General features: G+C 43.2%; 1 protein-coding gene across 4 annotated transcripts in view; it reads left to right on the top strand.

The window, feature by feature from the left end:
• The first annotated feature begins 22729 nt into the window (after positions 1-22729).
• ZNF532 (zinc finger protein 532) overlaps positions 22730-24224 on the top strand; it is a 79687-nt gene continuing 78192 nt past the window's right edge. For 2 of the 4 annotated variants that reach the window (XM_026715401.2, XM_087927421.1), the window contains exon 1: positions 22982-23861. The gene's annotated coding sequence lies outside the window, so the exon portion shown is untranslated. Of the gene's footprint in view, positions 22865-22979; positions 23862-24224 lie in introns of those variants that run through there. The other 2 variants (XM_087927420.1, XM_087927422.1) reach the window with 2 other exon arrangements.

The raw sequence follows: 24224 nt of genomic DNA, 5'->3' as shown, positions 1-24224 counted from the left end.
GTAATTTTTGAACTCACAGTGGAGTGCTGCTGTCCTCAGGGCGGCCATGTATTGATTGATGGACTCCCCCTCGGCTTGTTTCCTCAATCGAAAAGCAAAACGCCTCGCGATCCGAGATGGTTTAGGGGAGTAATGATTAGAAAGTGTTTCCAGCAGCTCTGGCCACGGAACGTTCTTGATTTCTCATGGAGCAAAAGGAGCTGTTGCGGTATCGAAGACTGCAGCCCCGCAGTAGCTGAGGAAATATGACTTTATCCGGTGTTCCGCTGCATCAGCCAGACCGATGGCATCAATATAGTGATTGAAGCGGTTTCTGTAAGAGTCCCACTTCTCTTCATCCGGCTTAAAGGGCGGGAATGCTGGGTTAGTGTTCATAATGGCGCCTCAGTCTTGGGTAGACTGTTCTCTCTCTCTCTGGGTATACGAGGCCCAATATGCGCTAGCGTGAGCGCAGGTGGCTGTGGCTGCAGCAACTCACCTGGCTCAGTGACTTCAGCTCTGTGTTTGTGAGCGTTAGAGGCTATTGCTGTAACGCCGTGACTATCAGCAATTTTTTGAATCTCGCGCTCCCGGAGAGCGTTGGCGGCTGCAACTGACAGAGATTCAAATTTCGCGCTCTCTGGGCGCGTTGGCGGCTGTGGACACAGCGCCGAGCTTTGCTTGAGTTTTCGAATTCAAACGACAGCAGTTTGAATTTCGCGCTCTTTTCAGAGCAGGGCGGCTGTAGCTTCAGCGCCTGACTTCACTCTCTCTCTGTAGCTTCCTGTGCGAGCGGCTACAGACGCTTCACTTTCACTTAGCTAACTAGCGAACTGACCGAGCTCTCTGCTTCGCGGCTGCGGTTCAGTTGCCGATCGTGACTTTCAGCTCAATTGAATGCTTCTGGTTAGCCGATCCCATCCTCGTCGCCAGTGTTATAGATCAAGAAATGAGAGGCTAGACCAGAGCATTAACAAGGAATGGCTTTATTCAATGGAATAAAGGGCTGTCGCGTCTGCAGGCTAACAAGCAGACATGCTCAGCGAACAGCAGCTGGCTCAACCTTGCAGCCGGCTTTTATAGCCGGCTGTCGAAGGGAGCCAGCCAATGGGAGCTGCAAACGCCCCCGCAATAGGAACGGACCTGGTTGGGAACTTTGGTCAGTCTTAAGGACATAACAGTCACTTTTTTCAGTGCCATTGTAACTTTGAATGGTCACTCCATACAAGCAAAGTACCAGCAAAGGAGGGAAAAAAACTCCTAAGAAGTTCCTGAGACAGGAAGTCTAGTCCTGTCAAGAATGTAATAAGGGTTAACAGAGAGGCAGTTTCTATAAGCAACACCAGAATGTTTCCTTCCTGCCAGTAATTTCTTCTAACAACCGGTTCTCCGAACTGCTTAAATTGTTAACAACTGGTTCTAGAGAATATATGCAAACTGGTAGAATCCCACCGTGGAATAGGCCCATGGTCAAATAGGCAGCATATAAATTTAACAAATAAGTAAATACATAGGCTACTGGTGCAATGAGATAGGCTAACTCGCAATTGTAGAAAGGTAGAAGAAGCAATGTGCATCTGGCTTGCTCTTTTTAAAGAAAAAATGGTGCATCATCAAGTCAGTGTCAAATGTTATTAGATTTACACCCCTCCTTTCATTCAGAAACTAAGGTGACATACAGACCATTTTCCTGCAACAGCCCTGTGAGGTAGGCCCGGCTGAGAGAGAGGAAAGCTAGTTCCACGTCCCTGAGTGAGTTTCCATGGCTGAACCCTGACAATATCTTAACCCTTTATACCATATTGCCTGTACCACAAAAGAAAATTGTATAATCATCTAAACACCAATTCTTTCATTTCCTGGGTGTACTCATTGCGCTAAACCATTGTTTGTTTTAAACATGGTCTGTTTGATAAAATCACAATGGCCATTAGGCAGGGGTGGGATTCAAAAATCCTAGCAACCGGCTCGCTGCCCAGTTGCTGGGTGGGTGTGGTCAAGGCAGGCGTGGCCTCCTGGAACTTCTGGGAGGGCTGTTTTTCACCTTCCCCAAAGTCCGGAGGCTTCCCTCAGGCCTCTGGGAGAGCAAAAATGGCCTCCCCCAGGCTCAGGAGGCCCTCCGGAAGCCAGAAACAGGACTGTTTTTCACCCTGCCAGAGCTTCCGCACGGACCCTGCACTTACCTACATCCAAAATGGGCCGTGTGGAGACTCCTGGGAGGGGAAAGGTGGTCAGTTCAACTACCAGTTTGGCAAACCAGATGTAAATTTAACATCCAGTTCATCTGAATCCCACCCCTGACGTTAGGGTTTATAATCATGGCTTACAAAACCCATTTTGAGCTTGTGCGTTTATGTTTATCCCAAAGGTGTTTTTTCATAAGGCAACTGGACTTTGTTTTCCTTGAAGACGTTTCACTTCTCATTCAAAAAGCTTCCTCAGTTCTGAGTGCCTCCCAGTTCTGAAAGGAACACCTTTGGGACAACCGTGACCTGGATGACTGATAATCTCCATAGACATGTAGCTAAGATTGTGTGTATCAAGTTGGTGCCGCCACATAGTGATAACGTAGTTGGATCTATTCCTAGCAGTGCAGCCATCCCTTACTCCCTCCACCTGGCTGCTAATTATGCCTTTCCTTCCTTCCTTCCTTCCTTCCTTCCTTCCTTTCTTTCCACCTTTCTCAGCATTATAGATTTCTTAAGAGAACTCGGTCTTTGCATAATGTATCTGAAGTATGGATAATTTGAACCTGGTCATTTCTGCCTTTGGTGAGAATTCTGAATTAGTTGATGAGCCATTTGTTTGTTTTCTTGGCTGGCCACAGTATTTCAAGGCATCTTCTCCGAAGTCTTCCCATGATTGCTCCAGAACTAGTTCTTCCAGTATCCCAAACAACCAAAATATTCTAGGTTTTGTTTCTGCTGTACCCCGTGTCTCCCCAAATTGTTCACCAAAAATTCCAGAACATATGGCCTCTCCCAGGACAAAGCAAATATTCCATGCTTAATCTTAATTCTATTTCAGATATCAGGTCAACTTCAGTTATTTAAGCAGCTTCATCCATATCCCATTTATAGTATTTACTGATAATTATTGGCCTGTCCCCCCCAAAAGATTTGGAAATATCCAGTAAAGAAATGAATTTTTGTTCAGGCTTTTTCTTGTGTTTTCTTAACATTCTTAATTTAAGATATTCCCCAAAATCCAAATATATCAATTTCGAAGAATTTCTTGACTTGGGTTTTTATTTCCTCTCCATGCACACATTTATCCTTTCCGAGACAATAGAATGTTGCAAAGAAAATGTGTAAAGGTTTTTGAGATTCTTTCTGTGCTTTTATCTGTTCAAAAACAGATTGAAATGAGACTAAATTTTGTCTGGCAGAATAAACTAGCAAAATAAAGATCAAGCTAAAAAATTAAATTAGATCTGGTTGCGGGTTGCAGAACGGAATCTTTGGGGGGTGGGTGAGATGGAATCTTTTTGCATCTTAATGGGAGAAGCAGATGGGGAGCAGTTTGAAATGTTGCCAAGATCCAGAATGGAGCATGCACACATGGAGATAATCACAAACACAACACCAGGAGAGAGCAGAAACACACAGAAGCAATACATGCATCTACACGGGCAAGTCCCTCAAATTAGAGGTGGTATTCAGCAGGTTCTGACCAGTTTAGTGGAAATTTTGAGTAAAGTTTGGAGAACTGGCAAATACCACCTCTGACTGGCCCCGCTCCCATCTCTTCTCTGCCTCCCAAGTCCCCGCTGATTGGCTGGGCCTTCTTTTGTTGTGAAACATGCACTCCCCGGTGGGATCCCAGACCTGGTTTAGTCATGCTGGCCACATGACCACGGAGATGTCTTCGGACAGTGCTGGCTTTGTAATACAGATGAGCACCTGCCCCCCCTAGAACTGGAAATGACCAAGCATGTATGTGCAAGTATACTGGAAGTTGTCAGTTTAGGAACATCTTCCAGTCATCTATTACTGCTCCATTTTTTTAGTGTGCATAATTCCTTGATCTTTGAAATACAATCCTGTTTTCTAAAATCTTCGTGATGCTCTCTGTGGAATTGTAATGAGTAGAAAAATTTTGCAAAATTTATAACGAAGCTCAGCTTCAGCCCACAAGGCCATCTGCTGATTGTGATGTGCTTCATTAGGCCAATGTTCTCTGGCGCAATATTTTGTGCCACGGAGGAGCCAATTAGATGCATGTAGAAGCTCACAGCCACGGCCAGACCAAAACACTGATGGTCATTTATCTGAAGCAGAGATTGTGCCAGAACAACTGAATTGCCAGCATCTGGCATTCTTCATTTGAATTTGGCATATGATTGCCACCAACTTAAGGTATTTATTTATGAAGTTTATGTAGCTACCCATTTCACATATATGAGACTGAATGACATACACAATTAAAAATAACAAAAACAAAACCATTAAAAACAAAAATCATTGAAATATAGTTAAAACAGCTGAAGTGTAATAAAACAATACTGTGATGACCCAGGGCATGGCACAGAAGCAACAAAGTCACAAAAGTAAGTAAAGTCCCTTTAATAATACCTCTAACTTGGCCCCCAATGTCCAGTTATCTTTGGCTGGAGAAAAAACTCTCCTTTAAAGAACACTCTTTAAAAGGAAGAAATTCAGTCCGAACCCAAAGTACATATAAATTATAAATAAAAAACCCCACAAACCACGCTGCAGCAATTAACGAGACAGGGCAGGATAAGGAATTGCAGACTTCCAAAAGATAACGAAACACACACAGTTGGGAGGATGCCAGAACCCAGATAAGCCTCGACAAACAAAGATAATGCATGCTTTGCTTCCAGCAACTTTGCTGTGCGTAGTTTGCCTTTTTAAACAGTTTTCCCAGCTGCAGCTAATGAAGAGGATCAGGGCCCTTCCCCCATAAACCATGTAACTCGCGTTCCCTTCTCCGTTCCTCCCTGTGGGCCCTAGGACGAAGAGGGGGTGGCCCTGGATGGTTTCCTCTGAATGCCCAGCCAGACCGTGCCCTTCCCCAGTTTCTTCCACAGCCACTGGAGCCACACTCGCACTCCCTGTCAGCTGCTCGACCTCCCCTCCAGAATCAGATTCCAACAGGGGCATGACAAATACAGGAAGGTGCATTTCATAACCTATAGATTGGGTGTCTATTTTGCAGGCTCCATATTCCATGTGATCCCCAGGCCCAATGACAAAACCAGGTTTTGAGGGCCTTCAAGAAGGTCATTGGAGTTGGAGCCAATCTCCCTTTGGAGGGATGAAATTCCAAAGACTGTGCCAAGTAGAAAAGGCTCTCTTCCTGCATCCTGCTAGGCCAAGTACCCCCTCCTGCTGGGTCTCATGGGATATAATGGGAAGTAGATATGACTGAGAAGAAGCAGCCCCTCAAACAACCTGGCCCCCATTAGCACTTTAATGGCCATAACCAGCACCAATAATTAATTCTGGAACCGGACTGGGAACCAGTGCAGCTTGCTGAGAAGAGGTGTAACGTGCAGTTCAAAGGGCACGCATAACTGCCTGGGCCACCACATTTTGCACTGATGCTTCCAGAAACTTCTCAATGGCAGCCCCATGTAGAGCACATCACAGTGGTCCATTTGAGAGATGACCTAGACATGAGTGACTGAGAATAGAGCTTGCCAATCCAGGGACAGGCATAACTGGCACGTAACACAAAAGTGACCTAATTTGTCCTAGTCATGATTACCATTGGCTCCTTGTACCCAGGAAGACCCATGGATCATACACAGGGTCTTTTGGGAGCAATGCCAAGCACTAAAAATGGTATATATTCCTAGATCCAGAAGATGCTCCAAACCCCAAGCCTCTTAAATCTGGCCAGGGCTGAACAGCTAAAAGTGGCTGAAGGTAATATGAGCTTCCAACTATCATAGAGGACAAGTTGAGAACACTTGTGACACAGCATCACACAAAAATAGAGACCCTGTCTTTCTAGCATAAAGTTCATAAGCATTAGCATGAGATCAGCTGAATCTAATTCCAATATGTGATCTGCTGTGAAATTTCCAAGAACTTTCAGTTTTCTACATTTAATTTTAAATCAGGTATCCAACCTTGGCAACTTTAAGACTTGTGGACTTCCAACTCCCAAAATTCCCCATGGCTGGTTGGAGAATTCTGGGAGTTGAAATCTACAAGTCTTAAAGTTGCCAAGGTTCGACACCCCTGGTTTAAATGCTTCAGTTTCATGCTTAATGGATTAACAGCCTCTATCTTTTTTATGATCTTGTGGGACTAAGTCGCTATTGCTTTTGAAGTCTGGGTATAATTTGATTAGTTCATCATATGCTATCAAGTCAGTATTGACTCTTAGTGACCATGTCAAAGATTCTACTTAAGAATGAGTTAATAGTTTAATGTTATTTTACATAACTCACATTAGACAAAATATAGAAAATGACAGTGCACTGGTTTTTGACACAACACTGACTCCCTTTTTCATGAAATTTAATTTTTCCTACTGTATTAACACAGCAAAAAGGCTAGGCTGCTCTAAACATTTCTTTAGAAAGATAAGAAAATTTGAAATAGAAGTTAAATCTTACCATCTCTCCTCTCCTTGGGAAAATTTCTAAGCTATAAGGATTTTAGTTTTAAAATTAAAAATGTATTTTTAGTACATCCAAGTTGGATGTATTTAATCTGTAGAAGAATATCACCACTACTTGAACTGACCTTGCTATAGGTAGATTCACTTAATTATTTCACATGTATGCCCTGCCTTTCTACCCATAGGGAACTCAAAACAGTTAATATCAAAACAGAAAAGAAATTGCTGAAGTGTGAGGAAGAGGGGAAAGTTTCAAGATCTTAAAAATAGTCTTCTTGGCTGCTCCTGTAATTTTCTTGCTGTTCCCATCACAGTAAAAGCTTGGTAAGTGTTTGAGATGATCACATAACAACATTCTTGCAGCGAGGAGGTCAGTCTGGGTCATTGGTGATTTTAAAGTAAAACCGAGGCAGAACATTTTCCCTGCAGCTTTTTCTTACTGGTTTTCAGTCTGATGAAGGGAATATGTTTTTCCACTTTCTTGCAAAAGAGAAAAAACATTTTGGCGAAATTCCCTTAGGGTGGGAAATTGGAGCGTTCTTTTAGTTGTGAAGTGGTGGATATGAATTCAGGTAGTCCTCGACTTACAATCATAATTGAGCTTGCAATTATGGTGGTAAGCGGGAGTGGGATTCAAATTTTTTAACAACCGGTTCTGTGGGCATGGCTTAGTTGGTGAGCGTGGCTTAGTGGTCATGTTATTGGCTGGGCGTGGCCAACTCAATATCACTCACGTTGAGGCACGCATCTCCTCGCCTGGACTCTCATGACTGTGGGGATGCTGCAACAGTCGTAAGTGTGAAAAATGGTCATAAGCCACTTTTTTCAGTACCATTGTAACTTTGAATGGTCACTCCACACAAGCAAAGTACCAGCAAAGGAGGGGAAAATACCTCCAGAGAAGTTCCAGAGACAGGAAGTCTAGTCCTGCCAAGAATGTAATAAGGGTTAACGAAGAGGCAGTTTCTATAAGCAACACCAGAATGTTTCCTTCCTGCCTTCCTTACAGGATTAGGCCAGTAATTTCTTCTAACAACCGGTTCTGTGAACTGCTTAGAATGTTAACAACCGGTTCTAGCGAATAGGTGCAAACCTGTAGAATCCCACCCTTAGTTGTAAGAGGTAACAGTCATTAAGCAGGTTGCCACATGACCGCACACGATTTTATGACTTCTTTTCTTTGCAGCTGATGGTTATAAAGCAAATATGATCATTAAGCAAACCCATCATTTGCTATGGACCATTTTTGGGGTCAGAAATCAGAAGTAAATGTCAAGTTCCAGCAAAAACAGTCATCTATTAGTGCACTGCAAACAGTCTTAAATGTGACTGCAGGGGGTGGAGGCACCATTGCAATTTCAGTTCCAGATCCTAAGTTCCTTTTCCAGGGTCTGTCATGACTTCAAATGGTTGCTAAATAAACAAACATGTCAAGGAATATACGTATCCTGTTTTTCCTCTCTGTATCAGTCTCCATCCTCTCTGGCTTCCACGCAATTCCATTAAATCCCACGGAAACTCTCGAAACTCCAGGGGGAAAAATGTCTCCCCATGGATACTTTTTGCAATGAAGTTCTTCTCAGACTTATAGGAGTCCTGCCTTTTGGAATGTGGCACTTTTGCCCTCTCAACAGATTGGGAATCACTGGGACTGAACTTCGAAGGACTATGTTAGAGATATTAAATTTAGTAGCTGGAACAGTAAAATGTACAATGGGCCAGAACACGGAGTTGACGTTGATTGGTTTCAGGGGTGGGATTCAAATTTCTTGACAACCGGTTCTGTGGGCATGGCCTAATTTGTGGGTGTGGCTTGATGGTCATGTGACTGGGTAGGTGTGGCTTGCTAACTGGGAGGTGGCTCGGTGGTCACATGACTGGCTGGGCATGGCTTGTGTGTAAATATTGTAAATATTTATGTAAATATTGAATTTTTTATTTAAAAAAAGAACAACTTTTACCTAAAATCAGGCAAAGCCCATTGAGTTGCTTGCAAAATCACAGATTCACTCATAGATCTACCTTTCTACTATCTGCTGCCTGAGTCTGCACTGAAAAATAGAAGCTTCAGTCCTAAGGAAGGTTCAGCTCTACTCTCAGGCCATTTGTCCCCCACCCCCAGCCCCCTGAATACCACCCCTGACTGGGCCTCAGGGAAGCCTCCTGGGTGAAGGCAAAGCAGTACAACAATGATTTAGATTAGCTAGAAAGCAAGAAATCCGACAGGAGGGAAGGGGAGAGGCCAGCCAGTGGCGTGATTTTCCGGTTCTCCGAACTGCACAGAATCGTAACAACCGGTTCTATAGAACTGGTCCGAACTGTAGAATCCCACCGGTGATTGGTTTGGCAGTGCTGGCTCGTGCATGAGGCAATCTATGCTATGATGGGTTGCTGTAAAGGGAGAGTTTTCCCTTTTTTTTGACACCTTTTTCTTCTGTGTCTTCTGTGTGCTGTTTTAAAAATTACTCCTATGATGTTCCTATGTAGCTGACTTTCTTGTCTGCTGTAAATATCAATGTAAAATAGATTTATTTATATAAAAATACAAGTTCCTGTCAGTGTTTCTGACTTCATGTGGACAGCTGCTATGCAATTCCCTGACAGACTATTTGGGTCCACAATTGATTCTGGTACCACTATTGTTCTAGCCTTCTGTAGACTTCTTGGCCCTAACAATACTTTCTAATACTTTCTGTTAATAGCAATAGCAATTTTATATACCGGTCCATAGTGTTTGACAGCACTCTCTGAGCCATTTCCAATGCCAGCCTATTGCCCCCAACAATCTGGGCCCTCATTTTACCGACCTAGGAAGGATGGAAGGCTGAGTCAACCTTGAGCCCATCCGGATCAAACTACAGGCTGTGGACAGAGTTAGCCTGCAGTACTGCATTCTAGCCACTGCACTGCCAGGGCTGTTTAATTTAATCCCAATAGTCTTGATTAACCAATGAAGTGTTTTAAAGAAAACTTAAGGTGTGTGTATTGCACTCTTCTTTGGTTTATCTGCTAATCTCAGTCAACAGTCCTGACTCCCTGACCTCTTGCAATTGTACTCCGGGAATACCACTGTCTCCTTTCTCTTTATTTTTAAAAATGTAATATTCCTGAAGTATTATTCTTTACCTGACTGATACATTCAGTCACATTTCAGAAAGCCCCGAGGGAGCCATACTGGTGGGAATGCTGCTAAGGGCTATTTACCTGCTAAATTGTCATTATCTAATCCTAGAAAGGTAAATTTGTGACTGGATGCCTCCCCAGAATAGTATAAAGACGTGGTTGATTGGCAGTTTTGCATTCTACGGGTGACTGGTAGGGCACTGAGAAGGTTGTCTAACATTTCTAGTTCTCCATCCACCTATGTAGAATTTAATCTTTCGATATCCCATTGATTTCAGTGAGGTGTGTGCTGAAGTATAAGAAAACTGTGTGGTTTTTTCCCCAAACCCCAAAACTCTAACCTTAGACTGTCCATTATTGACCTCACCCCTTTCCTAAGAAGTCTGTAGGGGGTGTGCATAAGCGCACCAACGTGCCTACCGTCCCTGTCCTGTTGTTTCTTTTATAATTATTTTTCTTATATGTATCCATGTATTCATAACTATGTTTTTACTTATACCTATTATCTTGTAAGCAATTGACAAATAAAAAGGAAAATAAATAAATAAATAAAATAAAACAAGCCTAATGCTTGTTATCAAGTCTCTAGATTTGATATTTGTAGGAATTAAATATCTGCATTGAAAATCTGAAATGTTTACAATCCTTAATTAAGGGAGCAAAGTTTAAATAACTGTAACTTTCGATATTTTGGGCAAGTTTATCCGTCTCTATGAATGAGAATAATGGAAGGAGAATGGACACATTTCAGTTTTGGAAGCATGATGTCATTCCTGTAATTTCAGTTCCATTAGGTGATGAATGCATTCCCAAACGATTCCACTAGAGGTCACACATTTCACATCAGTTACACCAGAAAGCTCATTCGTGCTCAACTTAACTTAGCCCTATACTATTGAATTGTTCCAACACTTATGACGGGGGAAATGAAGATAGGTATTGGATCCAGAATCCAAGAGCAATTAAGAATGGAACAAAACTGTAGAAAGTTAGCACCCATCCCTCTCCTAGAAAATTGAAATATCCTAGGAAATATTAAAAAGGCAAAATATTTCCTCTAAAAAGAGTAAAAACTCAAAAGCAGAAACTTACCTCAGAAGCAGAAACTCACCCCCACCTTTGATAATGGGTGGGCCATTAAGGCCTGGGCCAGAATACTTTACATAACAAAGATCTCCAGGTAAAATTATAGCAATTGCCCAAAGCCCTTTCAGTGCATCATCATCCAGCAAGGCTCAACCAAGCCTGGAACTCAGGACAGCCTACAAGAGTTGCCCTTGCATGGCCACATGGGAGTCTGACAACCAATCAGAATACAAGATCCAATCCAAATCACAACAAAGGTTATAAAACCCAGGCACTCTCAGCATCTCAGCCCTTCTTGACCTTCTCTTCTCACCTTGAAGTATATGATCATCCTTTTCACTTTGGAGCTTCAAGCTATGTGGTCCTGTCTATCATTAAACCATCTTTCCAAATAGCCTCCATGTTTCCAGTGCCTTTTTCCCCACTTGAAACAGAACCCAGAAGGATATTTCTTCCAACATAGCTTAATACATTTTGTCCTCCTTGGTAATAGTTCTTAATGGTTTATATGATCACATCTACTCCAAGTTATACTTTAAGGGAAAATTGGTTTTACAGGTATATAACACTGTCAATAATTACCCAGATAAACCAATTACATGACAATGAACATTAGAAATTCTATAACAAAATGACTATTTTAATACACTGCTCAAAAAAATAACGGGAACACAAAAATAAGACATCCTAGATCTGAATGAATGAAATATTCTCGTTAAATACTTTGTTCATTACATAGTTGAACGTGCTGACAACAAAATCACACAAAAATTATCAATGGAAATCAAATTTAGCAACCCATGGAGGTCTGGATTTGGAGTTACACTCAAAATTAAAGTGGAAAAAAACACTACAGGCTGATCCAACTTTGATGTAATGTCCCTAAAACAAGTCAAAATGGGGCTTAGGAGTGTGTGTGGCCTCCACGTGCTTGTATGACCTCCCTACAATGCCTGGGCATGCTCCTGATGAGGTGGCGGGTGGTCTCCTGAGGGATCTCCTCCCACACCTGGACTAAAGCATCCCCCAACTCCTGGACAGTCTGTGGTGCAACGTGGCGTTGATGGATGGAGCGAGACATGGTGTCCCAGATGTGCTCAATTGGATTCAGGTCTGGGGAACGGATGGGCCAGTCCATAGCACCAATGCCTTCATCTTGCAGGAACTGCTGACAGACTCCAGCCACATGAGGTCTAGCATTGTCATGCATTAGGAGGAACCCAGGCCCAACCGCACCAGCGTATGGTCTCACAAGGGGTCTGAGGATCTCATCTCGGTACCTAATGGCAGTCAGGCTACCTCTGGTGAGCACATGGAAGGTTGTGTGGCCCCCTAAAGAAATGCCACCCCACACCTTTACTGACCCACTGTCAAACTGGTCATGCTGGAGGATGTTGCAGGCAGCAAAACGTTCTCCACGGCGTCTCCAGACCCTGTCACATCTGTCACATTTGCTCAGTGTGAACCTGCTTTCACCTGTGAAGAGCACAGGGCGCCAGTGGCGAATTTGCCAATCTCGGTATTCTCTGGCTAATGCCAAACATCCTGCATGGTGTTGGGCTGTAAGCACAACCCCCACCTGTGGATGTCGGGCCCTCATACCACCCTCATGGAGTCTGTTTCTGACCATTTGAGCAGCCACATGCACATTTGTGGCCCACTGGAGGTCATTTTGCAGGGCTCTGGCAGTGCTCCTCCTGTCCTTCCTTGCACAAAGGCAGAGGTACTGGTCCTGATGCTGGGTTGTTGCCCTCCTATGGTCTCCTCCACGTCTCCTGATGTACTGGCCTGTCTCCTGGTAGTGCCTCCATGCTCTGGATACTACGCTGACAAGACACAGCAAACCTTCTTGTGACAGCTCGCATTGATGTGCCATCCTGGATGAGCTGCACTACCTGAGCCACTTGTGTGGGTTGTAGACTCCGTCTCATGCTACCACTAGAGTGAAAGCACCACCAGCATTCAAAAATGACCAAACCATCAGCCAGAAAGCATAGGAACTGAGAAGTGGTCTATGGTCATCACCTGCAGAACCACCCCTTTATTGGGGATGTCTTACTAACTGCCTATGCTTTCCACCTGTTGTCTATTCCATTTGCGCAACAGCATGTGAAAGTGATTGTCAATCAGTGTTGCTACCTAAGCGGACAGTTGATTTCACAAAAGTGTGATTGACTTGGAGTTCCATTGTGTTGTTTAAGTGTTCCCTTTATTTTTTTTTGAGCAGTGTATATGTAAAAAGACTCAACAGCACAAGAAAGAAATGCACGAAAATATTCATAAAATCCTAAAAATAAAATTTGAACAGACATCTCAATTTTGGGGGGAGCCATGGTGGCATAATGGTTAGAATGTAGTATTGCAGGCTAATTCTGCAATTTGATTCTCACCGGCTCAAGGTTGATTCAGCCTTCCAGCCTTCTGAGGTCAGCAAAATAAGGATCCAGGTTGTTGGGACAATAGGCTGCCTCTATACACCACTTACAAAGGGCTATAAAGCACTATGAACTGGTATACAAGTCTAAGTGCTATTGCTATTTTTTACTCGCTATTATTCCAAATAAAAAAATAGATTAAAAACAATCACATTTTACTAAGACATATACTGACAGCTGCAAACACAAATTTTGGGCCCACACTGGGAAAGTGTAAAGTTGCTGACAATACCAGATTGCACAATTTTAAACCAAAATGGGAGAACATGAAGCAACACTCATATTAACAGTATATATTAAGCAGGAATGATTTATTTCTTTATTATAGCACACATTTCATAGCTAGACAAATTTAGGTATTTGGAATATGGTTTTAGGAAAGATGTGGTCAAAGATAGACAGTAGTGAAAACTTTCAGTATAAAATATTAATATTTTTAATATCTATGTTGTGATCAGCAAATGTGTGACTGGAAAGTTTTTCCACGTGTCTATTTATGCTCAGAATTTGTTTCTTTTTTTATTCTTCTGCCACAATCCAATGCAGACTTCTCTCCCTTCTATTTCATTATTTTAACAATAAAATACATTTTTTAGAAAATTATTATGCCACCTTTGGTCTCATATTATTCATCACTTGGGTGTTTCTTTCATGTCTTCTTGGTGTTGCTATTCACAGCTGATATCACAGATGGCTTTTTTTTTTTTTGTTAAATCCTGTAATGGTCTACCATATGCCTAACATTTGGTTTATGTTCTCATTTGGCCACTCTTACAGATCTTCAACCTCATAATGTATTATATCACATAATACAAACATTTTGTTGTTGAAGGTTCAAAAAGGAGAAGGTCTCAGGCCTACTGAACAAATACCCTCCTTTCATTCTCTGTAGGTTATCTGAAATGTCTTTTTCTCTAGGATATCCAAAATGGCTTTTTGGTCCAATAGAATTCTAATGAGTTCAGGCAGAGCCAAGTTGGACTGAGGAGGAGTTAGTACATCCATCCTTGTGCTCCTTGAGCAAAGGTATCCTCCTCAGCTCTCTGTAGTGGTTAGAATTCTGTGGTGTTTTTATTCCTTCTTTCAGGTTGTTGGTTGTGTACAGCTTGGTCCTTGTAGGCCTTTATGGGGTGGCTACACTAGCTCATCCCTATATTCAACATTTACCTGAATTCATCTACTTGGGATTTGTGGTTCAGTTATCTCTTTTGACATCCAAGTGAAGCTGTCAAAGACATGTTCCAATACCTGGAAGCTGTCTGGATCTTGATGGGGAGTTAAGGTAAAGGTAAAGATTCCCCTCGCATATAAGTGCTAATCATTTTTTAGCTCTAGGGGATGGTGTTCATCTCTGTTACAAAGCTGAAGAGCCAACACTGTCCGAAGAGATCTCCGTGGTCATGTGGCTGCCATGACTAAATGCCGAAGGCACACAGAACACTGTTACCTTCCCACCAAAGTGGTCCCTATTTTTCTACTTGCATTTTTTACATGCTTTCAAACTGCTAAGTTGGCAGAAGCTGGGACAAGTAACGGGAGCCCACTCCATTACATGGCGCTAGGGATTCAAACTGCCAAACTGCCGACCTTTCTGATTGACAAGCTCAGCGTCTTAGCCACTGAGGTGCCATTTCCCCATGATGGGGAGGAACTGTCCCCAAATCAGTCTTATGATGATTGAATGGCTGGGGGTTTTAGGGCCACCTACTTATAGAAATATGTATTCCCTTTGCCTTTCAATAGGGTTGGTCCCAAGCGTGCATTTTTTTTCCAAAAGGCAACTGGATTGTGAGCAGAGTAGAACAGACCAGAATAGCAGGTTTGGAAGGGACCTTGGGTGTCTTCTAGTCTAACTCCCTGGTCAGGCAGGAAACCCTGTATGATTTCAGACAAATGGTTGTCCAATCTCTTCTTTAAAACATCTAGAGTTGGAGCATTCAAAATTTCTGGAGGCCAGTTCTTCCACTGATTAACTGCCAGGAAATTTCATCTTAGTTCTAGGTTGCTTCTCTCCTTGATTAGTTTCCATCCATTGCTTCTTGTCTTTGTTTTGGATAATTGAAAATCTCCATTGACACTGAGGATGCAATGGATGATTGAAAATCTCCATAGACATTTTGGTAGGGTTGCACTTCCCCCTTCAAAGGTGGCCCACAATTTGAGAGTCTTTATGGATTCATACTTGGAGGAGGTGGTAGCTGTGCTCATGAAGGCCTTTGCACAACTTCACCTATCAGGAAGATAGTTTGGGTCATGCCTAGTTATCTGGCTCAACTACTGCAATGCACTCTAAATGAGGCTTGACCTTGAAGGCCACTTGGAAAATTCAAGTGATGCAATCTTCCAAGTGGAAGATCCAGAATGCAACAGACAATTATGGACATATCTCAGTACCCATTACTTAGCACTCTGACACTCTACACTTAAGAGAGTCAATTCTCAAGAGAGTAGCCAGGTTATTAAAACAAAAATATATAGCAACCTGGATATGAAGTTAAATGTCACTAATATTCCTTGAAGTCACCATGCAGGTGAGCACACAGGTCCTGAATAACTGATGACAGGATAATTTAGGAAAGGCAAGCATTGCCTTTCTTGATAATCTGTATGGGTCACTACCTTATCAGACACAGGTGCAACATATAATGCCGTGATGAGCAGCATATGTTTAATATATATTGAGAGTAAAGTAAAGCCACCGATCTAGCAGTACAAAGGAAAAGGTGAAGACAAACATTTTACAGATTTCCTAAGCAGAGAAGCCGGACTAGACCAGCTGTTCATCGTGTGTGTATTTAATATCCACTGAGTCTGAATCACAGAATATTAAAATATGACCCAGGAGTACAAACAATTGTGTTTTTCTTCTGAAATGAAAAGAGGGAAAAATATCAAATGGTACAAAGAGAAGAAAATTAATGCTTTCATGGCCAACACAGCCCTAGTCTGAAATATCTTATCTGAATACCAGCTTTGTCTTGCTTTGTCTGTTCCACTGAGCAATAGTTTCTACATCCCTCGACTGGGATGGGGAAAACCAAACTGCCATTCTTGACCATAGAAAAAGAGCCTAAATTTGCATAAAATCTGCATATGTTCACAGATGCAAAAAATAGACAGAAATGCTAAGAATAAATAATTACTGTAATTAACCTTATTATAGTGGGAAGATTATGACTAGACACCATCTGCTCTCTGCTGATGCTTAAATCCTAAATGCTGATGAGCAGCTTCAAGGCTATGGGAGTCCCATCTTGGGTTTAGATGAGTAGCCCTTCCAACAGAGAACTATCTTCTGATATCTGTCAATGAAGATCTGTGGTTTATGGCTGGGGTGGGATTCTACCAGTTCACACCTATTTGCTAGAACCGGTTGTTAACATACTAAGCAGTTTGGAGAACCAGTTGTTAGAAGAAATTACTGGCCTAATCCTGTAAGGAAGGCAGGAAGGAAACATTCTGGTGTTGCTTACAGAAACTGCCTCTCCGTTAACCCTTATTACATTCTTGGCAGGACTAGACTTCCTGTCTCAGGAACTTCTCTGGAGTTTTTTCTCCTCCTTTGCTGGTACTTTGCTTGTGTGGAGTGACCAAAGTTACAATGGCATTAAAAAAAGTGATTTATGACCATTTTTCACACTTACGACTGTTGTAGCATCCCCACAGTCATGAGAGGCCAGGCGAGGAGATGCGTGCCTCGATTTGATATTGAGTTGGCCACGCCCAGCCAATAACATGACCACCAAGCCACGTCTACCCGGTCACATGACTACCAAGCCAAGCCCACCAACTAAGCCACGTCCACAGAACCGGTTGTTAAAAAATTTGAATCCCACCCCTGTTTATGGCAGTTATTTCATACTCTCCCCGCCACCAAGTTGGAGGTTTTTCCTTGTGGGTTTAATCCCACAGCCCACAGAGGCCAAATACATTTAAAAACAAGTGAAAGTCAGTTGTGAAGGTTTTGGACCCCGACTAAGGACACCCACGTTTAAGTCCAACTTCAGCTAGCTTTGGGCTACTTCCATTCTCTCAAATCAATATACAACAGAGGGTTGTATTCAGGGGGTGAAATGGAGATCCCCATATAAATCATCTTGAGCTCCTTGGGTATAAATCTAAATAACAATGATTGCAGAGATTATGGGTGAGCAATAGTTGGTGTTTTTATAAGTATATAATAAATCTGTTCTACTAAAAGTACCTATAGAGGTGATGCAGTGGTTAGAATGCAGTATTGCAAGCTAGCTCATTGCTCCCTGCCAGGAGTTCAAATCCCACTCAGCCTTCCATCCTTCCGAAGTTGGTAAAATGAGGTGCCAGATTGTTGGGGGCAATATGCTGATTCCGTAAACCACTTAGAGAGGGCTGAAAAGCACTATGGAGCAGTATGTAAGTCCAAGTGTTATCGCTATATGGTATCACTTTAAAAAATGGGGCGCACCAAGTTGCAGGTTTGAGAAAGATCGCAGCTTCTCACTCAAAAAATTGAACATCATTGATGATGGTTGGGTGGTGTCAGACATTTTGGGTCTTTGGCTCCGTAGAAAGGATCCATAGCTCCTAAACTGATAGTGCCAATATTATGCAAAATCAAGAAAAGAAAAAAAAAAGGAAAGAATTAGGTAATCCACTGAGGGTGCCTAGCTCAGAAATTCGTACAAATCCAGAAGTTGGCACTTGGTGACTTCTAAGAAATTGTCTCTTCTGGGCTTAGCCATCTCATAAAATATTTAGAGGATAAAATGTAATGATCCTATACAACCCACTGACTTATTCCATGTAAGAAACCAGTGTCTGACATGAACTGATCATGGCTTAGGAACACTGTAGTCTGTAAATTTGCAGAGGTGGGCAAATTTACGTTTATAATATTTTGTTAAAAGTAAAATAGATAAATATTCATCTTATTAATAATTTTCCAAGATCAGGGCTTAGGAATTCAGAGCATCTACATGTCCAGATACCATCTTTGTGTTTCCCTTCTCATCTCACCAAATATGAGAAAGTCTATGTGAGTAGGTAAAATTGAAGTCACATACATAACTGTAAGACAGATACAATGAATAAAGTTAACTTTTTACCAGATATTAATTTAATAAGTTACTAGTTAATCTGCCAGTTGGCTAGAACCAATATGTACAGATAACTGCAAGTTAGGAGTATGTCTCAGTTTTGGCCAAGGCCCAAATTTCAGGGTAGGAAAAACGAATATAAATATAATTTGCTCTGTTCTGAAACTGAAAAACCACAATTTTTTCGTATCAATTACAACATCTTGGGACTGAAGGTGTCATTCTGTCTCGTTATCCCGTCTTAGAGCCTAGCAACTGTATGACATTATTTATTAACTGTTAATTGACCATTTTTCACACTTAACAACTGTTGTAGTATGCCCTGTGGTCATGTGATCAAAATTCAGATTGCTTGGCAACAATGGTGGCGGTGAGCTTCTGCTTCTGAGGTGAGTTTCTGCTTCTGAGTTTCTACTTCTCTTTTTTGGGGAAATATTCTGCCTTTTTAATATTTCCTAGGATATTTCATTTTTCTAGGAGACGGGTGGTTGCTAACTTCCTACAGTTGTTAAGCTAATCATGGCAGTTGTTAAGTTAGTAACACATTTGTTAAGTGAATCTGGCTTCCCCATTGACTTTGCTTGTCTGAAGGTCGCAAAAGGTGACCATAGACCCCATCTATGAATAGAACCGCCATAAATATGAGTCAGTGGCCAAGCGCCTGAATTTTGATCACATGGCCCTGGGGATACTGCAATGGTTATAAGTGTGGGGAAATGGTCCTAAGTCACTTTTTTCAGTGCCGTTGTAACGTCAAACTGTCACTAAATGAACTGTTGTAAGTCAAGGACAACCTGTACAGTAGGTTTCTTGCCTGCATGGCATTAATCTTTTAAAAAATATCTGTGTAAATGGGTAATGAACATGATTTAAAGCATCTTCTCTTTTTATTGAAGAGTTCTGCCAAAACTAAGACAGATTTACCATGAAGAGATTTCAAAACTGGCAACGCTAGTACATCAACTGAGCTAACATTGAGGCGAGGCAAGGATAAAGTGTGTGGTTGATTGCAAGCACCCTTAAAGAGGAAACCTCACGCACATCACCTCAGTCTCTGATTTATTTTGCCCAGTATCTGTCTGCCTCTTATTCTACAACCCCCCCACCTCCTTCTTGTGGGGGAGAAATAAACACATTTCCAAATTCACTTAGTTGGAAGAAATGTCCATCTGGGTTCAGTTCCAAGTGGGGGAAAAAGACATTGGAAACACGGAGGCTGTTTGGAAAGATGGTTTAATGGTGGACAGGATCACATGCCTCGGAGATCCTGAGTGAAAAAAGGGAGGAGATGGTGAGAGTCCCTGGGTTTTATATCCTCTGTTGAGATTTGAATTTGAGCTTGTATTCTGATTGGTTGTCAGATTCCTATGGGGCCATGCAAGGGCAACTCTGTAGGCTGTCCTGAGTCCCAGGCTTGGTTGAGCCTTGCTGGATGATGATGTAATAAAAGAGCTTTGGGATTCCTATTATGGGTCTGTCTGAATAAGATAGATCTTTGTTATGTAAAATAGACTGATCCAGGCCTTAATGGCCCATTAGCAAAGGGGAGGGGCTGAGTTTCTGCCTCTCTTTTAGGGGAAATATTCTGTCTTTTTTTTTAGTATATCCTAAAATATTTCATTTTCCTAGGAGGGGGTGGGTTTTAACCTCCAACAATTTAAAACAATGTGACTTAGTTTGATCTCACAAACCTTACTTCCACTGTAATAGTTTGTTTTCTTACTGAAACAATGTAAGCAGGAAATTAGCACCCAGCCCTTTCTTACAAAAATGAAATATCCTAGGAAATATTAAAAAGGCAGAATATTTCCCCTAAAAAGAGCAGAAACTCAGAAGCAGAAACTCACCCCCACCTTTGTTAATGGTGGGCCGTTAAGGCCTAGGCCAGCCTATTTTACATAACAAAGATCTACCTTATTTAGGCAGACCCATAATAGGAATCCCAAAGCCCCTTCATTACATCATCATCCAGCAAGGCTCAACCAAGCCTGGGACTCAGGACAGTCTACAGAGTTGCCTCTGCATGGCCCCATGGGAGTCTGACAACCAACCAGAACACAAGCTCAAATTCAAATCCCAACAGAGGATATAAAACCAGGCACTTTCAGCCCTTCTTTTTCATCTTGACCTTTTCCAACATTTTAAAGCATATGATCCTCTTTCCTTCTTTGGAGTTCCAAGCCTTGCCCACCATTAAAACATCTTTCCAAGCAGTCACCACGTTCCCAGTGTCTTTCTTCCCCACTTGGAACTGAACCCAGAAGGATAATTCTTCCAACACAGGAAAGTTTTCAAAGTGTAGGCTGCAATAAAACAGAACTTTGGGGAAGGTTAAACAAGCTTTTCAGCTGTTGGAAGAATTATCCCTTCTGGGTTCAGTTCCAAGTGGAGAAAAAGACACTGGAAACATGGAGGCTGTTTGGAAAGATGGTTTAATGGTGGACAGCAGGACCACATGGCTTGGAGCCCCAAAGTGAAAAGGACAATCACATCAAGATGTTGGGTGAAGGAAAAGAAGGGAAAAGGGCCAAGATGCAGAGAGTGCAATTGTTTTATTTATACCCTCTGTTGCGTCTCACCTTAGTGTTTCTTGTTCCTGTGTAAGAAATGTATCCCTTTGGCTGTCAGATTCCCAAGGGCGGGGGTCTTAGCTAACTTTGTAGGCTTTGTCTGGACCACATGGCTTCACCTGAATGCTGGCTGATGCAATCTTCCCAGGCCAGGTGGTGAGATGGGCAGAGGGCTTCATTATGTAGACTACTCTGGCCTCCCATTAACAAAGGTGGGGGTGAGCTTCTGCTTCTGAGGTAAGTTTCTACTTCTGAATTTCTACTCTTTTTAGGGGAAATATTCTGCCTTTTTAATATTTCTTAGGACATTTCATTTTTGTAGAAAATTTCCTTTGTGCCAGTAGGCACACATGGAATTTAAAAACAGGCTGCACACACAGAAATGTAATATCCAAATTACCTCACTCTGTTCCCATTTGAACTCCTGGGCCCAGGGTCTGGGACCATTTTTTTTGTCGTCAAGGACTCAGACAAAAGCAGACAAACTCAAGAGAAAGTCAGCAAGGATGACCAAAGGCTATTAAAACCCGTGAAGAGAAATGGAAAGAGATGGCCTGTTTGTTTTGCTTGAGAAAGGATAACGGAGAGGAGATATAATAGCACCCTTTAAATAGCTTAGAAATGTTTTATAAAAGGTCAAACTCTGCTCTAGTTCCACAGCGCAGAACCCAGAATAAATTACAAGGAAGCAGATGATGTAAAAGGAATTTCAAAATGGAACCAATAGACACGGGCTGTCATCAAGGAGAGTCCTTCCTTCCCTCCTTCTCTTCCATCCATCAAAAAAAGTAAAATAAAATTGGGTCTGAATCCCCAAAATTCTTGACACACCTTTCCTTCCTTCCCTTTCCTTTTTTCCTTTCCATTCCTTTCCCTCCCTTTTTCTCTCTTTCTGAATCTGATGGCCTCATTTCCAAACCAAGCCCTGAGCTATGTTTTTATTTTATTTGCAAAGAATATCACTCAGGCCTGCGTCCAGAGCCATTATTGGAAATAAAGGTGGCCCCCAAAATCTGGAGGCTACAAAGGAAGAAGGCAGCAGCCACCAGCACCACCATATCAGTCACCCAGTCCTTAAGGGCCCTTTCATTTATCATCGACCCTGTTTTTGTGGATCACAGCCTATTTCATTGGGTTTTTTTTTTTTCTGTTGCAAACATCAACTACCAGGGCTGCATACTTAAAAAAAAAAAAAACCTCCACCTTTTCTGCTTAGGATATAAAATATGTCGATTCTTTTTGTAATTAGGGGGAACAACAACAACAAAAAGGATCAGCTCTTCCCTTCCACCCCTGCAGCGAGGAGCGATTGCAGATCTGCCCCCCTCCTCCCCAAGCTGCTCCTTTCTTCCCCACCGGTAATTAAAACATGCCGGAGATTGAGGAAAGTGGGAAGGGGGGAGATGTTGAATGCCTTTTAAAAAACAACAACTCCTTTTTTCTCTCTGCCTTCTCCACAAGAGGGAATCCCTGATTTATCAAGTGACGGGGAGGGGAAGGAAGGGGAGCTTCAGAAGAACCACTAATAATGGTCGTTTTGGAAAGGGGGGGTGGAAATCTTTCCCTCCCCTTCCTCCCTTCTTCCTCCTCCACCATTTCTTCTTCACACTCCAATGGCAAGTTTTAAATTGAATCCACAGGGGAGAGAGCTTCACCAGCCCCCTAACCCCCCCCCCACAAGCCCATCCATTCCTCTTCTTCTTCCCAAGCCAGAGAGGCAGCCCCCACCGCCCCCACCTTTCCCCCCCCTCCCTCCTCGTCCTTGCAAAAGGCTCGCTCTCCCTGCGTCTGCCTTGCCTGCCTTTATGTGCAACCATCTTTAAAAAAGAAAAAAAAAGAGGGGGGGGGGGGAAAGCCAGGCCTCTGGCTGCAAAGGCGCCTTTGGCGGGGTGGAGGAAACCCTTTAAACATGTCTGTCTGAAAAGCACCCTGGCAGGACCGGCCCCTCCCCGCGTGGCAGCACCTTGGCCTCTTGCCCAAAAGCTACCAGCAGCAGCAGGTCTGTTTGCATGGGGGTGATGAAGAGGTTGCATGCGAAGGGTTGGGGAAGCGGGGGTCAGGCTCTCTCCGCAGTGATACACCCCCCCATGCCCATCTCTCGTCTCTTTCTCCTCGCCTCCGTCCACCCTTGCCGGGGCCTATAGCTGCTGCAGAGCCTACACACAGGGCTGGGTAGTGTTTGGGGGGGGGGGAGAGAGAGAGAGAGAGAGGCACACATCTTCTCAAACCAGATTCCATTCCCGGCTATGGCTCGTCGCTGAGCCCCGCAAAGCAACAACGAGGAGGAGCCGCCGCCGCCGCCGCCGCGGTCGCCGGTCGCTCCGCTCCGGGCCCGCAAGCTTCAGACTCGAAACTCCAGCGGCCTTCGCAGGAGGGAAAAAATAAAATAAAAGGACCGGGAAGAAGCGTGGGGAAAGGGCCAGGCCAGGCCCGTTGGTGCTCTCGCCGGCCGGGAGAAAAAATAAAATAAAATTAAGCAGCCCGGTTTGCAAGGGGCCGAAGATTTATAGGCCGGAGACGCGGGCGGAGGCGCAGTGCCAGTTTTTCAGAGGCGGCTTCTCGGGCGGAGGACTGGCGACCTTGGGCTCGCTGGAGCTCGGGGAGGCCCGGGACTGCTGGAGCGCTTGGCTTGAGGGGTTTCTTTCTTTTGAACGGGCCCGCCTGGAAGCCGTAAAAAGAGCTGGTTCGTAGCCGCAGAAATGGGTTGACTTGAGCAAGGCCTCGGTCGGCGGCGCCTGGCAGAGAGGCGCTCTGCTCTGCAGACCGGACAGCCCGCTTCCCTTCTTCCCGGCAAAGAAAGCAGCAGCCTTGTTGTTTTTTCTCTCTCTCTGTTTCTGCAAAGCCCAGCAGGGCCACCGGGAGCTTAAGGCATTGCTGGCAAAGGGTGTCCATGGAGGGACTGTTTCAGGCCCTCATCCTGCCCTCCCCAAGAGCATCAGCCAAGCCTGGGCCCATTTGCCGGAGGCTCCAATAAATTCACTGAGGATTTCTCTCAGGTAACGCTGGGTAGCTTTTTTGTTTTATTTTTCCCCGGTCCTCTCAGCCTTCTTGGGAAGACATGAAGGTAGGAAGAGAGGATCAGGCAACGTGGAGTTGGAGGGGGCTGCAGATGTCATCCGGTTAAAGGCTTTTCTCAACATGCAGGGAAGGCGAATGGTTACAAAAGCAGCCTGTCTAGATTATTCTTAAACATTTCCCCCCAAAATGGAGAACCCACATACTCTATAATAGGTCGATTCTAGAGGTGATCATGGAAGAAGTTTCCCCCTTTGTTTAAATCTAGATAGCTACACTTTCCATTATTTCTGGCCATCTGCCCTGTAAAACAGGAATGATTTGTCAACCAAATAAGCTTTTAT

This window comes from Pseudonaja textilis, chromosome 2 (assembly GCF_049901715.1).
Source record: "Pseudonaja textilis isolate UNSWEBS1 chromosome 2, rPseTex1.2, whole genome shotgun sequence".
Lineage (NCBI taxonomy): Eukaryota > Metazoa > Chordata > Lepidosauria > Squamata > Elapidae > Pseudonaja > Pseudonaja textilis.
The sequence above is the reverse complement of the archived record's forward strand: the minus strand, read 5'-3'. Positions and strand labels throughout refer to the sequence as shown.